At 37.2% G+C, this 15,244-nt stretch overlaps 1 protein-coding gene across 1 annotated transcript in view; it reads left to right on the top strand.

Annotated features, from left to right (window-relative positions):
• The window catches only part of LOC136863766 (uncharacterized), a 229,715-nt gene that overhangs the window by 54,806 nt on the left and 159,665 nt on the right, over nucleotides 1-15,244 (top strand). The gene's annotated exons all lie outside the window — the stretch shown is intronic.

The raw sequence follows: 15,244 nt of genomic DNA, 5'->3' as shown, positions 1-15,244 counted from the left end.
AAAATCAACTCATCGTGCCAGTCGGGAGCTACAACTGCCTAGAACAACAATTTGGCGTGTTTTGAGACATCGGTTGATTATGAAGCCGTACAAGTTCCAGCTGTTACAAGCTCTGCTTCCTGATGGCAAGCGCAAACGTGTGGCATTTTGTAACAAGATTCTTGATGTTATTGACAATAACTCTTTCGCACAATGCATCGTGTTCAGTGATGAAGCGATTTTCCATGTTTGTGGTCAGGTGAACAAACACAATGTTCAAATTTGGGGCCTACAGAACCCACGTGCAGTCATTGAACATGTACGAGATTCGCCCAAAATCAATGTGTTTTGTGCGATATCCCGATCATCTGTTTACGGCCCATTCTTCCTTGATGGAAACACGGTTGACGGTCAGCAGTATCTCGCTATGTTACAAAACTGGTTGTTTCCGAGGCTGCACGAAGACAATTTCATTTGGTCAAGGAGCTGGCGACTTAGCATGTCCCAGCTGGACTCCACGGTCACCGGATTTGACACCCTGTGACTTCTTCCTGTGGGGTTTCGTTAAAGACAACGTTTATGTACCACCACTCCCACAGAACCTGGAAGAGTTGAAGAACCGGATCCGTACTTTCATAACATCAGTGACGAAGGACATGCTTCCCCGAGTATGGGAGGAATTTGAGTATCGATGTGATATTGTTCGTGTCGCTGATGGAGGACTTATTGAACATCTGTAATCTGAACTTGAGAGGTTCGTAAATGTGTGTGTAAAGTTTCATATTCGTATATCTTACAGTTGAATAAATATATGCATTCGAAATACGTATATTCTTTTAGAAACACCCGGTATATATTTTAATATAAGGTCTTTAGGAGCTAGTACTACAAAATGGTGATGTATTTTTATATTTTAATTGCCAGTTTTTCACGACTTTCATGCATCTCATGGTGGCGCCAAAGTAATGCCGAAACTAGTACTGCTAAATAAAATACGTTGGAATATATTCAGACAACAGTGTTTTGTTTTGAATAGGTGGAACCCCTAAAAACTTTATAAGTATTTGTGATCTCGGTTCAATACGGATAAAATGAAAGATGAAATTTATTTTGTTAAATTAGGTTAGGTGGCTGTAGAAAAACAGAAGTTTGCCACACAAAGAGGTGATGTCAGAGTCGATTTAGTAATACCCATTGACTCTTGTTCTGTGAAGAAAATTCAGAATGAGAGAGGATGACAGGTTCCCAGTAGCATTTGTTAACTCCTTAGAAATAAAGTCTGAAGTAAACGATTGCTTAATTTTAATGTTATATACTGATACACTGAAATTAAGTAAGAATGTGAAACATCTCGAGACATAGCAGTGTGCATCACTGATTTGAGGATAGTTTCTATTTTCTCACGTCTGGTTGAATTTCGGAAAGGCTATTCCCATGTAAATTTATAGTGAGGTGGTTATCATTTCTCCAAGGGCACTTGAAATATGTTTCACCGAGCTTGATAGCTGCAGTCGCTTAAGGGTGGCCAGTATCTAGTATTCGGAAGATAGTGGGTTCGAACCCCACTGTCGGCTTCTCTGACGATGGTTTTCCATGGTTTCCCATTTTCACATCAGACAAATGCTGGGGTGTGCCTTAAATAAGGCCCCGGCCGCTTCCTTACCACTTCTAACCATTTCCTGTCCCATTGTCGCCATAAGACCTATCTGTGTTGGTGCGACTTAACCCTCTCGAACATGAATTATTTACAGGATTAAAATTTTGTTTATTTCAAATCAGGCTATTTATATACCAGTCCTCATCTGCAAAATTTTGAACTGCCTCGTGTGAGGCTTATTTGCACTTAAAGGGTAAAGACCGTTATCATAGTTATTCTTCATGTTTCTCATTTTCAGCCATTCCAGGTAAAGCGGGAATTCTACGGAAAAAATATTTGTTTATAAATATGTTCTATTTTCATGCAGTGAGTAGATAAAACTTCTAATTTAAGCATTCTACTTAGATGTTTTGAAAAATAATATATTTGATATGTTTTATTGCTAACGGAAGTAGCTGGTTGTAGTTGGTAGTATATGGCCAGTTTTATTCACTGAAGTTGGAAGAACTTATTTATATGTAATTCAACTGTTAACTCCATTATCAGGAAGTTTACTGCTGATTTTATGTTTTGAGACTCTACACACTGAATTTCGGAGACCAAGGTGAGCAAATTTATTAATTAAATGTAAACCAGTAGTCAGATGTACATGGTGTAACATCCGTGACAAAAAAGAAGAAACGTTTTAAAAATATATCATTGAACTAAATTAGTTTTTGTCAAAGGTAGAAAATGTTGACATTCTATTAAAATACTTGCACCCTACCATCTTAAAGATAATATGAGTTTAAATAATATAATAGGCGTCACGGATGTTACAAGTCACGGATGTTACATTTCTATCACCACATACTTTTAGTTTAAGGCTGTCTCTTTATGAACTATAATCCATGTTACACAACATATAACCGGAAAAATTCAGACAGATTTACATTATATTGTTGATGTGTAGAATTTGATTTTATTAAGTCACAGAGTAAAATGAAATTAATTTTCTTTATTCCATCTATAATTTATTTTTGTTATGATGAAATGTCCTTAAAATTAATGGTAGGTAAACAGAAACATAAAATAACCTATAATTTAGTCTAAACTCATGTATTTTCTTGTAGATAATGCCACCTGCAAAGTCTGCTCCTAGAAAGGCAAAAATGGGAGCTAAAATTAAATCTAAAAATCCATAGAGATGGGCTGCATATTTGGAGAAGGATAGGGAAAGGAATAGGTTAAAAGGCAACAAGTTAAAGACAAATGTGAAAAAGACAAAAACCTTTTGAATTTGAGGAGAGAAAAGACTAAATTGAAGGTGCAGGAGTGGAGGAGGAAAAAACCAGAAGCAATAAAGAACAATACATCTCTAAATCCTTCAGCTTTAGGCTTATATTCTTCAACAAGCACACTTCGAAAAGTTGTCCACAACGCATGTAAGGCTTTGCCATTCAGCCCTTCAAAAAAAAACAGGCTGTTGTCAGGCAACCTTTAAAAGAAGCTTTCCCAAAGTCAGACATCCACGTTACGAAAGTTACAGTGTCTCGCAGGGGACGATCATACTGAAAAGAAGATTTGGAAACAGTGAAATCATTTTTTGAAAATGATGACATCAGCTGGCAAACATCTGGCACAAGAGACTGCATTGCAGTAAAAGATGTCACAGGGAAGAAGGAGGAAAGACAGAAATGCTACCTTGTAATGAATGATGCAGAAGCTAACCAACGATTCTTGGAGATACGTCCTGAAGTAAGGATATCTCTTTCAAAATTCTTTGAAACGCATCCCAGACATGTGAGACCAGAAAGACACTCCCCACAATGTATATGTTTGTATTAAGCATGAAAATTTCAGATATTTAGTTCATGCTATTTCTTGTTTCTGTCTTGATTATCAAGGAAATATTTTAACACCAAGGGCACTGCTACAGAAAATGTGCTGCAATATTTGTGAAGAGCAGGAGTGCCTGAATTTTTTATTTCAGAAGCAAAGTCTGCTTGTAGGAGTAATATTTGTTAAGAAAAGTCTTTAAAGTCTTATTCATGTTATAATTACAAATTGGATAATTACCACCCATTACCCTTTTCTTCAGTCCATGGTTTCTTCCATCCAATAAATAAAATAATTTGCTCTGATTTCTATGTAGAGGTGTAATAATTTATTACAGCATAACTGTGTTAATTATACAATGTAATCTTATTAATATATCATGTATCATGTCAGATGTAACATCCGTGACAAATTCCATGTAACATCCGTGACATGAATAAAGCAGTTATATTAATTTTAAAAATTGAAAAAGAATTGATTTTATATCAGAATTAGGATTTTTAAAGCTTTGAGATCAACACAATGTGTGTAAAATGAATGCTGTCTAAGGCAGTAACCTGAATTTTTAATTTTAGTTCACAGCCTGTAAGGTGAGTTCACAAATTCTGTAACATCCGTGACGGAACATTTGTTTCAGTTTCCGGAATAGTAATACATTTTACTCAACATAGTTTCTTCAGTAGGGAGTTCATTAGCATTTACCGTGTTTCATGTTTAAAAAATTCGCAAAATACATTTACAGTTTAATGTTAAGGGCTTTGAATGAGTAAAAATGTAACATCCGTGACAACTGGAATGGCTGTTTTACAGTATTGAAATAGATTGAAGTAATGAACCTTATATTTATGAACATAATAACAAATTTAATAGTACTATAAAATCACATTTCACTTCCAAATTTCACAATTTGACCACACGCATTCCCTTCACACTTAGCACTAATAAGAACTCATTATAAATGTAATTTTATTTCACTCTCCTTTCTCGAACCATGGTGACTTGTTCAACTGTGGAACTCTTCAAAGCACACGGGGCATAGTGGTTCATCACATCGCTTGCAGAGATAACGTGTTTTGCAATGACAGCCTTTTAGATGGCAGAGTGCCGCATACTTACTTTCCATCTCCTTTGCGTAATGAGGGTCACCATCTCTGCTCAGCTCAACTGGAGCTTTTTTCATCACTCTTCACTTCCCCGTATCAGGAGGTATTGAAGTTGGTCTGCCTCTCTTTGCTGGCTGCCTAGATACGTTATAAATGAGTGATGAAGCAATCAAGGTCTTGGAATTCCATGATATCAAGTTTCTCATTTTCTGGTTGACTTCTCTAAAGCATCCAGTAGTTACAACTACAATATCCAGAAGATTAAATACCAACCTTGGGTACCATTTCTTGTGCTGTAGTGTGTGACGATACCGTCCAACCAGTCCACCAGATCAACTACCACCCATCGAGAAAGAGTTCCAGCAGACTAACCTGATACCTGAAAGAAGAAAAAGAACCATGTAAAGAAAGGGGAACATCTGCAGTTATTCGCACCCTTTACGATGCAGGTTATGTTGCTGTAATAAAAAAGGAAATAAGGTATTACCTACCTTGATGTTTTACTACTGGATGGTCCGGGCTGCATCTGTTGTGAATTGGAATCCATTTCAGTGAGGCTTGGCTTCTGCCAAAAGTGCACTATATTATTACCTCACTTATATCATGATACCACAAGAGACAGTAAGCCTCATATGAGACAACATTATTTGTGATGCTACACAAAACATATGGTTGTTTTAAAACATTACATTAAGTGTTTTGACATCATGTATGAATACACTAAAGAATTACATGTTTTAAAGACTTAAAAGTACTTACAATATGCTCAGTAGCTTCTCTTACTTCGGTCTTGATTACAGGTAGGCACAACTGTCCTCCATCTTGTGTGCTGAACACTGGAGAACTCCTCCCCACACACCCCTGACACCTAGTGATCACAGTGAGAACTGCTTCCTGGCTCTATACTACAGAGTCATTTACTTTCAGCCTGGAATTATCTGAAGGGACATTAGAGACCTTGAAATTGATGAAAATTTAACACATCATATGAGGCTTATATGTTCGAGAGGGTTAAAACAACTTGTAAAAATATTTAAAAGAAGTTTTCATGATGCATATACGGTTAGGCGACGCTGTTTGAAGCTGAAACGTTTGCCACAGAAGTCTCTGGAGTGATACTATAATTTCTTCAGAACAAAATTAAACCTATACTTTCACGTAGTATTGAATTTCATAAAATAACAAACGAGTAAGCGTAGTTTGGATATCATCCGCAAAAACGCAAGTTTTGAACAGACAGATTGCCGTTTCATACTTATTTTAATGTGTGTGGGTTTTTCTCCAAAATTTACAAAAATCTGATATAACGACAATCTGCTATAGCAGGTAAAGTTTTCACCATTATGAATTCTCGCTATAACAGACTTCAACTTATTTATGTATCCTATTCGAGCAGTGTGGTGCCCCCAACTTGTATGAAAAAAGTGAAAACTTGCCTTCTGATCCCAAATTGGTGGGTTTGAACCCAACTCAGCCCAGAGGTATTAGCAGAGGCTTCATCTTTTTTTGCATTAATTTGTTTCAGATTCAAAATTTGTGCATAAAATTCCCTTGAAAGGGAACACTTAAACAATGGTCCACCTTGGTCAGTATTAACCCTTTGGGGTTCTGTGTCAGACCTAGTCCGACACAACTTTAAGGTTACATATTGTGTATGTTGAAGCGAAAATGGCACTGAGGTTGATGCAGTTTTTAGCCTGGATATTTCTCTGTTCCATGCTGCCATCTATTGTTAATTTGTTTTAACTGAGTTGCTTATTCTTTGGAGATAGTTCATCCTTTTTGTGTTTATATTTATCAACATGGCTTCCACCAGTCGCGGCATAGAACCTGGTGATATTTATGGATGGTTGTTTGACATTGGCGATATTGACATTGATTTGTTGACTGATTCAGTTGGGGAAATTCGTCTTTCCTAATCTGAGAACATTTTTCAAGTGAGGAGGAGTAAATTGAGGTGGAAGAATGAAAACAGTGATGAAGGGGATGATGAAAGAAGTGCTATGGAATACATGCCTCCTAATACAGGAAAGAAGCTGGTAGCTTTAGTGAACAGTTTTCAGCTATATAATATGCAGCAAAAGACAGATAATAAGCCTGAAGTGAATCACAAGCCTTTCAAGGATCTAGTTATCTTGGGATTTATGGGGAATCTTACAAAACAAAATGCCTGTAAGGGCGACCGATGAATTTTGGCTGAATGGGAAGCTACAAATCATGGATGCTCAGGGGAGGGGGGGAAGAAGGTAAACCCACACCAAGGACTGTGCCATGTGTTCTGACAGGAAAAGACACAATTTTATTGTGAGATCTGTCCAGGGAACCCAGGACTGCACCCAAACAATGCCTCTGGAAGCTCTGGAAGTACCAAACTTTCACAAAATATTACTGATAATTTTGTTAACATGATGGATAATAAAGAAATGTGTGATTCATATTTTGAATGTAAAAATTTAGCATTTTACTTATGTATTTCCTTCTCATATATGTCTAATGCTAAATTGGACCTGTACAAGATGTAGGTGGAAAATTAATTGGGCACCAGTTTGTGATCATGACAAGAAACATTGCTAAAAATACTAAAACATAACACTGAAGAAAAACGTATGCAGGTAGTCATATTAAAGAAATTTGTTTCATCTTGATTGTGAAAAAGTTCTATGGAGAATAGAAAATTGGTCTCATAGAAAGAACATAAAAGCGCTCATTCTTAAAAAATAAATAGAAAATATACTACTTAGTGATATAGTTCTGAGTGCCACGCGCCGATCAGATCAGCTTTCGCTCCTCGTGCGAAAAGTGCCAGAGCCGACTGAATCGGCGCGATGATTTCCTAGTGTCTAACGGCTTCTGCTAACAGATGCCTCGGGGTGTTTCGTTCCGTTAGAAAGCTGAGGTTTCAAGCTTTCATGTGAGTGGCATAGTTTTCGCCCTGGAGATCTTTGACACGAACGGAGGGAGTTAAATCTGTGATGATCACAAGCTCTGAGTTGTTGACAACATGGCGAGCTATAGTAGAGATAGTTTGGTTGCTGGCGTGGATGATGATAAGCTAATAGCCTATTTAGAGGAAATTGATATCATAGCAGATGGATTAGAATCGGAAAGTGATTTTGATAGTGACGTGATACCAGGAACACCGCCATTATCACCAGTACCAAAAAGGAAGTGTTATTCTGGCCCCAGTACATCGGGTGTTCAAGTTAGTACACAATTGCAGTCTGTGGAACTGACTAAAAATTCACTGCCAGTTCTGAGTGATTCAGAAAGTGACAGTAATGATGACAGAGCTATGGAAGATGCGAGTGATAATGACAATAATAATGAAGGCAATGTGAATGCTAATGTTCGTTTCCGATAATTTTTTCCGAACCCGTCCGAAAGCCCTACCACTCCCGTCATTTACATGGAACTCGCTGGGCCTAAATATGCGCCTCCACGTAATGCCCCTCTAATAGATTATTTTCAGTTGTTCTTCACTACTTCATTGCTAAATTTGATGGTAAATGAAACAAATAGGTATGCCCAACAATTCATGTCAATATATGCCTTTTCACCACAATCAAGGGTTAAAGTTTGGCAGGCTACTTCTATATTGGAAATGAAAGCATTTCTGTTTGTGATTTTTAAGGGTGTATATTGTTGAAATATGATCATTGTTACAGTTTTCACTAATAATTATTGTGTACTCCAAAAGGCTTGTGCATTAAATTATTGTTCAATGCCAGGTGCGATTGACAGTGGAAAAAAAATTTCACTGAGGAAAATGGTGAGTGCCGATTTTGAAAAAAATACCTTTTTGCGGTGGTTGTAGTTAAAATAATCAAATTTTTTATGATGTTGTTTTGTTTAGAATTGAGTGTGCAGTTTACCTATGTTCTTGGATTTAGGCAATGTCACGAACTGTATTTCCAAAATTAGACTAAAAATTAGAAATTAACAATTGTTAAATTGTTGCCAATTTAAAAATAAATTCGGGATGTTTTTTAAATTTATAAGCATTTCTTAGTGAAGTCAGAAGTATATTTTATATAATACTGTAAGAATAATGCATATATTTTTCAAAATAAATTTGTAATGAATATTTTTCTGAAAGTCTGCAGAACCACTTAAAATAGCCTGGCATTCTTAGCCAGAATTTCAGAAAATGGCTTAGCACTAAGAGGGTTAAAACACCTCAAGCAAAAGCAAAGATATTGTATGTATGTTGGGTATTCAGCCCGAAGGCTGGTTTGATCCTCTGCAGCTCCGCCAACAGCTGTCATAAATAACCTAGGCATCACTGAAGAGGAGGCGTACTAGGGAAATGAGGAGTGAGGTAGTTTCCCGTTGCTTTCCTCACCGAGCCAGCCCTTGCTATTACATATCAGTCTGCCAAGCCCACTGAAATGCATGCACCAACCGACGCTATGAGCGATATTTTCACACCATTCATAGCAGGGACTGGCTGCATAAGCAATGGCATTACTAGCATCGCTCATACCTCAGTCCCTTTCATATTGTCAAAGCCAAGGATGAGACTGAGACAGGTCAATGAAAGTAACAAATTTGATATAGCCCATCCCAGAAGACATAGTGCACTGTAAACATTACATCCCGCCAGCAAAGGCAAGCAAAGATATTAATGATTGAATTTGATGTGAACACAGAACAATGAGTGGTTGGTGAGTAAAACTGTGTTGCTTCAATTAAGAATGTAAAATAAAGAGAGAAATAAAGTGAGAATTAAATAAATATTATGTAATTGATGAAATGGGAAAGTAAGCAAATACAAAGGACAAAAATAGTGACATACTCCATGCAATGTGTTGAGCTGGATACATTGATGTAAACAAGTGGGCAGTACAGTACGAACTGTCAGACTTTTATGCAAGTTAGCTGTTAGTCACAGAAAGAGGAGAGCCATTAATTGGGGTGTGGATCTTATGGAGAAAGCTCTGAATAATGGGAAGAAGAGTAATTGGGGAGAGAGGATCTTACGGGAAGAGCTGTGAGCAAGAGGAAGGATTGTAACTTTTTTCTTTACATTTATTAAGAATAGTTGTTAAATCCTCAAAAAGAAAGTAGTTTTGCTCAGAAATTTTGTTCAAATGAGAGTCATTTCTTTGTACCAGTTGTGTGAAAAATTTCATAAATGATGAGCAAGTTGCATTTTTTTTGTTTTGCACAAAATCAATAAATCATCAACAGTAGACATCAAATGATGATTAAAATCTGCCATGTGTTCACTCAATGCCAAAAACTGCAACAGATTTTCAGCCATAACATGTTCTTGATACCGAGGTAATGTATCTGAAAATTTCTTCTTTGTTTTTTCCGTAGTGGTTTTACATTGCACTAACGTATTGAAGGTTTTTGGCTACGCAGGGATGGGAAAGAGCTAGGATTGGGAAGGAAGGGGCTGTGGCCTTAATTAAGGTACAGCCCAGCATTTGCCTGGTGTGAAAATGGGAAGCTACAGAATGAAAATTTCTTCCTGTTTGGCAAATACAGCTGGAATTACAGTTGCAGCATTTAAATTTGTAAATACAGTGGACTCTTGATAATTTTCAGTAATTAGTGGAGGAACTTCCACGAATTACCGAAAATGAGGAATTATGCACAATTTTCCTTTTGAGCCTAGTAGAAACTGATTTGCTGGTTAAAATATTGAAATGTATGAGCAAACAAAAAGTAATGATAACACTTTGTTATGATAGTATATTATTATTATTATTATTATTATTATTATTATTATTATTATTATTATTATTATTATTAACAAATACATTGCAAATGGGAAATACCCCGGTGGCAATGGTTGCTTACAGTAATGTAATAATAAAGTTAACATAATTACCCAACAAACAAACAACAAGTGTACAACAAGCAAATCCATGGAATGAAAATATTACAAGAATTACTACTAGTAATTCAAGTGTCATCTTATACAAATTCACGCACAACTTAAGTATTTCTAGTATTTAACACCGAGCTCGATAGCTGCAGTTGCTTAAGTGCGGCCAGTATTCGGAAGATAGTGGGTTCGAACCCCACTGTCGGCAGCCCTGAAAATTGTATTCCGTGGTTTCCCATTTTCACACCAGGCAAATGCTGGGGCTGTACCTTAATTAAGGCCACGGCCGCTTCCTTCCCACTCCTAGCCCTTCCCTGTCCCATTGTCGCCATAAGACCTGTCTGTGTCGGTGCGACGTAAAGCAACTAGCAAAAAAAAAAAAAGTACTTAACACTACGTCTTACAATACTGTCAGTTGAACTTACTACTAGCTTAACACAAGTGATAGTAAAGTAAGCTTAAAAACATAACTACCCAACAACTACTACAAGTCGAGTACACAAAGCGATTCCATGGAGAAAAAAAATAATACAAGAAATGCTACTAGATTAACATTCTAAGTCCAGCATCATGTACATTTTCATACACAACTTAATTATTTTCAATACTTAGCACTACGGCTTACAATACTATAGGTTGAACTTACTACTAGCTTAACCCTTTTGCACTCAGCGTGCCAATCTATCGGCGCAAGAGGCTAAGGCGAGAAAGCTCACAGTGCCGATACATCGGCTCTGTCCTATTTAGGGATTTTTGTCATTTGCGTGGCTGTTAAATCATAACATTTGACCGTACTATACCTTAAAGCATTGAATTTGCCTTTTACTCTACAGATATATCTACCAGCCCTACAAAATAGTTTTATTTTCGACCAATGTAATCTGTTAACCGTGAATGTTTATGTTGTGGTTATTGGAAGTTGTTATTGCATGGATCTGTTTTGGTTGGCTTATGTAATACAATAATTTGATCTTTCTATGAATTTAGTAGAGTTTATTTCGTTTCGTTGGTATATCGTGTGTTCGCTGTACTTCGCAAATTATAATTTTACTCCTTTTCATAACTCCTTTGTTGCACGTGCTTGTGTCATCTTTTTATCTTAATGGCTAGGCCATATTCAAGGCCGAATGAGGCCGATATCCTTGAATTTTCAGATGATTTAGACAGTATTAATGACCTTCTTTTGCTGAAAGTGATTCCCATGATGTGGTAAATGACACAGTCACAGCTGCTCACCGTGCATCGGACCACGAGGACCTGACGTCGATGACCGTTACATGTATAGTGAATAACTTTTTTGCCATGCTTCATCAGTGAATTGCAGCACACACATCATATTGACATCAAATTATACAGAATTCAATGTTCTCTCTTTTACATCTAAGAGAAAGGAAGGAAGACGCAATAATGTCTGATTTTCTGTCATTGAAAACCATAATTTATTTTAAAAAATTAATTTTCAATTTTTTTACCAATAACAATGCATTCTAGTTATATTCATTTCTGAAATGCTCATAGTTTCCTGTATTAGTGTGATTTATTTTATTTTAATGTATGTTAAACTGTTTACGGGTTGATTTTTTTGTAATTTGGTTTGGAAAATCACAGAAATTAGTTAGTGTCTTCGAGCAAACCCCTGCGTATAGGCTGAGTGCCAAAGGGTTAACACTACAGGTGATAATAAAGTTAAAACATAACTGCCCAACAACAATAGCTGGAGTACAAGCAATTCCATGGGAATTTTTTTTTACAAGAATTACATCTAGTTTAACGTTCTAAATTCAGCATTATCGCATAAAATTTCATACACAACTTACAGTATTTCCAGTGCTTAACGCTACGGCTTACAGTACTATAGGTTGAGCTTACTACTAGCTTAACATTACAAGTGATAATAAAGTTAAAAACATTGGTATTTACTCAACAACAACAACTACAACAACATGAGTACAGCAAGCAATTCCCTGGAAAGAGAATACCACAAGAAAAATCTCCTACTTTCACAATCTAAACCAAGCAAAAAATCACAAAATCAGTGTCCGTAATTTACAAATTTTACTTTTCACTTTACAGTAGCACTAATGGTCTTCTTAAATGACTTGATACCAGAAGGGAATCTATCAAAGACTACTGCAGGTAATTTATTTCAATCCCTTATGAGTCCCGTTAACGAAGGAAAACTTGCCTATGTCCGTATGCTGGTTTCTGGCCCTAATTGTATGCTTATGATCATTTCTCGATAAGTATGAGGGTGGTTCCAACCTATTCCTAATACTAACGCTGCTCAGCCCGAAGGCCTGCAGATTACGAGGTGTCGCGTGGTCAGCACGACGAATCCTCTCGGCCGTTATTCTTGGCTTTCTAGACCAGGGCCGCTATCTCACCGTCAGATAGCTCCTCAATTCTAATCATGTAGGCTGAGTGGACCTCGAACCAGCCCTCAGGTCCAGGTAAAAACCCCTGACCTGGCCAGGAATCGAACCCAGGGTCTCCAGGTAAGAGGCAGGCTCGCTACCTCTACACAACGGGGCCGGCTGATCTGTTCTTATCAGCCCTTCCCATATAGCATTTATAAAGACCACACAGGCAAGCTCTAGTTCTTCTAGATTCAAGACTTTTCCAGTTAATGATGTTCCTCCTATTCCCGGTTTAAACCCACCCTGTACAGATCCCAGCACGCAGATCCATATTCGAGAATGTCTTGCCAAGCATTTACAAGCTTTACTTTTGGCAGCAGAATTAGCTTTCTTGAGATTCTGCAAAATAAAATGTAACGATTTCCAGGATTTCTTAACTACATTTTCCACTTGCTCTGACCAGTTTGTCTTTTATAATAGTAACACCTAAGTACTTACGACTTCAACAACACTTTCTCCTCCAATTTTATAATCCCCCTTTCCTATCATTTTCTTTTTACTGAAACACAATTTCTTGCTTTTTCTGCTGTGGATTTTCACGCGCCCAATTTTCAATCGTATCTAAATCCTGCTGAAGCAATAGTTCGTCCTCTATCTCTATCTCTCGACATGATGCAATCATTAGCAAAGAGGCGCACTTCCGATTTTATCAAATCAGGCATATCATTCCTGAAAAGTATGAAAAGAATTGGCCCAATAACGCTACCATGAACCACACCACATGTAACACTTATTGAAGAAGATTGCGTTTCACCCATGCGCACCTTCTGAGTTCTTCCCTTGAGGAGTTCTCATATCCATTTCACAACTCGGATGTCAATGCCCGTACGCGCTAACTTGTTTAGGAGGATGTCAAGTGGCACAAAATCAATTACTATTGTGTCAGTCCTTGACCCACTGATATATCTCGGCATACGGAACAGAGCTGACTTTCGCAGGAGAAGCCTTCCCTAAAACCATGCTAGCCCTTAAATATCATTCCAGAAGAGTCTCATTTTACCTCAAATAATCTACTATTAATTGCTCCATTTGTTTGCGTACGATTGACGTCAAACTTACCGGTCTGTGTTTATTCAAGTCACTCGTGTCACCCCCTTTATGAATAGGAACTACAATGGCTGATGTCCAATCGTCTGGAACCTTCGTATTGTTCAGTGATACATTAAAGATTCTTATTAAATATGGTAGGATCACTTCACCCCCGAGTTTAAGTGCCTTTCCGGAAATAGAATCTAGCCCACAAGATGTACTTCTTCTGAGTTTAGGGAATAATGAAGCTTTAATTTGAAAATCATGATTAGTTTTCGGAAAATTATCTCTGAATAACTGTGCCGCTGTATTAAAAACCTTTCCATAGTGCTTATTTAATGCTTCCGCTTTATCGATATCTGTTGTCGCCAATAAATTGCCTCCTATACAAAGAGAAGGAACTGACTTGTTCTCTCCCTTCAATCTTTGTATATATTTAAAAAAAGGGTTCCAGGAATTCCAATTTTCATTTAGGATATTGTCAAGATATTTCTCTTCAGCCATTTTCTTTTCTGTTAGCAAAAGCTTCACCAAACGTCTATACTCCGCTTTGCACACACTGCTATTATTTCTTCTGGTGAACGCTCTCCTAGTCTTAAATTTAAGCTTCCTTATAGTCGTGGTGTAGTACGGTGGATCTGAATTTTCCCTAATTATCCTTTTGGGAACGAATTTATTCAGTCCAATATTTAAAATGGTTTTGAAGTTCTCCCAAATGTCATCCATCCCTTGCCCTCTTTTAACCAGTTAGTATAGCACAACCTCAGATAGTTTGAAAACCTACAGTCTCTCCCCTCACATAGCACCAAATAGTCTTAGAAATTCCCACATGCCTTGTATTACAAGTTTCCCAAGAGAGAGAGAGAGTACCACTGCACTGTGGTCACTAATCCCCTGAATTACATCGCAAGATATAACTATGTCATCTGGTTTGATTATATTGCAAGACACAACAGAGGACGATGAATATTCAACAGAAACACATGAATTTTGGATAATGCATGTTTATTATATGCCAATAGTAACGAAAAAATCTGTCATCATACTTTATTTCTTAGATGATCATTCAGTTTTCCTAATTTTTGATCGTACATTTCTCAAGAAAACAATACCTGAGAGTGAAAATTCATCTTGTTTTCATATAAGAGATGAGTGTGTCTATAGAGACACTGGCTTGATTATAGGAGACTTTCGATACTTCTGTTGCATCACTCGCACACTCGACATTATCCGGATCCATGCCTTCCTTATCAACTGTGAAATTCTGCACAATATCCTCCTCACTTTCGTGTCTGAAACCATCATCATCTTTACAGACGTCTAACTACTCGATTATGTCACTTCTTCTTCATCTTGACATTCATCCATATGTTGCAGTAATGATGTCATTGTAGCGAGTCTATCTTGCCCGTTGCAAATATTGTCATCACTGAAGCCAGCATGCATTTGTTCTTCACCTAGACTT

Source organism: Anabrus simplex, chromosome 2 (genome assembly GCF_040414725.1).
Source record: "Anabrus simplex isolate iqAnaSimp1 chromosome 2, ASM4041472v1, whole genome shotgun sequence".
In the NCBI taxonomy this organism is placed as follows: Eukaryota; Metazoa; Arthropoda; class Insecta; order Orthoptera; family Tettigoniidae; genus Anabrus; species Anabrus simplex.
Note: the sequence above shows the minus strand (reverse complement) of the source record. Positions and strands in the feature narration are given on the sequence as shown.